The 1634-nt window shown below is 53.4% G+C and overlaps 1 protein-coding gene across 1 annotated transcript in view; it reads left to right on the top strand.

The window, feature by feature from the left end:
• GALNT17 (polypeptide N-acetylgalactosaminyltransferase 17) overlaps positions 1-1634 on the top strand; it is a 137251-nt gene that overhangs the window by 67412 nt on the left and 68205 nt on the right. The window lies entirely within an intron of this gene.

The raw sequence follows: 1634 nt of genomic DNA, 5'->3' as shown, positions 1-1634 counted from the left end.
GTTCCTCCAGGGTTCCATGATGGGAACATACGAGGAAGATCTTCCCTTGCCCCTGTTCCTCGCAGTCCTTCTCTATTCCTTCCCTTTGTGCTTTGTGCCCTGGTTAGATTTTTCAGGATGATTTCCCATTCCCGTAGCCTTAAGTAATTCCTGTGTTTAAAAAAGCCCAGGCAGTAAGGGATGGAGGAGAAAGTGTTTCCCACTTCTGTGCCCTTTGCTGGATCCCAGGAAGGCTCAGACACTTGGGATTTATTTGTTTCCTCTGCTGCTGGGAGTAAGAGCAGAGGTGTGGAAGCAGCAAAAGGTGTTGCAGAAGGATTTTTTTCAGAGAGATTCAAACCATTTGCACTCAAGTGGCTCAAGTTTGAATTTATGTCATGACAGGAGCCTGAAAGGGATTTTTTTTTCCCTTTAACCAAGTGTAAAAAGTAAATGGTCCATGTTTAGAAAAGTGGAGGTGGAAGAAGCTAAACTTATGCTGAATTTTAACACAGTAACAGCCACAAAAAAAAACCCCTATTTGCAGCTGTTACAGGCAGAGTTCTGCACAGCCTGATTAATGATTTTTAATGACAGCTGAAGGGGTGTTTTAGGAGCTGTTTGTGATGTTGGGATCTGTATTCCCAGCTGAGCATTCCTCTGGTCACTGAATGCTCACAGCTGGCTCACTGAGGAGCTGCATTGACTGAGCTCGTGTTTTAGGGCTAGAGAGGATTCATTGCTGCACTCAGGGCTCTTCTCTCCCAGTGTTTCCCAGCTGCTGGGGGCACTGGGGGCACTGGGGGCACTGGGGGCACTGGCAGCACCAGCTCCCCCAAACTCTGCTGTGGAGTGACCCCAGGGCACTCGGTGGCTCTGGATATATCACACCCAGCTCTGAATATATCCCAGAGATGGAATATTTACCTACAGAGTCATCAAACTGAAACCCAAGGGGAAAAAAAACCCAAAAAAACCCCTTGAAATAGTTGTGCTTTCAGGAATGTGCCCTGTTGTGGGCAGGGTTTTGGGAGCTGGGGGAAGTCTGGTTCAGGTGTGACTGGAGCCAAGCACAGCAGTGCTGGCCTCGCTTTGCAGAGGGGAAGGTTTCCAGCCAGGCTTCCCAGCCTGTGGACCAGGTTTTTATCCAGCTCAAGAGGGACATGGACCCCTTGGAATGTGTCCAGAGGAGGAACACAGAGGGCTGGAGCACAGTGAGGACAGGCTGAGAGGTGGAGCTGGAGAGGAGAAGGCTCTGAGTGGATTCTGGTACCAAAGAGAGCCCCAGGAGAGCTGGAGAGGGACTGAGGACAAGGGATGGAGAGACAGGACACAGGGAATGGCTCCCAGTGCCAGAGGGCAGGAATGGATGGGATGCCCAGGGCTGGGTGGGATGCCCAGGGCTGGGTGGGATGCCCAGGGCTGGGTGGGATGCCCAGGGCTGGGTGGGATGCCCTGGGCTGGGTGGGATGCCCAGGGCTGGGTGGGATGCCCAGGGCTGGGTGGGATGCCCAGGGATGGGTGGGATGCCCAGAGATGAGTGGGATCCAGAGCTGGGTGGGATACCCAGGGCTGGGTGGGATCCAGGGATGGGTGGGATACCCAGGGATGGGTGGGATACCCAGGGATGGGTGGGATCCAGGGCTGGGTGGGAT

The sequence above is a fragment of the Parus major genome, chromosome 19 (genome assembly GCF_001522545.3).
Source record: "Parus major isolate Abel chromosome 19, Parus_major1.1, whole genome shotgun sequence".
NCBI lineage: Eukaryota > Metazoa > Chordata > Aves > Passeriformes > Paridae > Parus > Parus major.
This window is presented reverse-complemented; position numbering and strand designations above follow the sequence as displayed.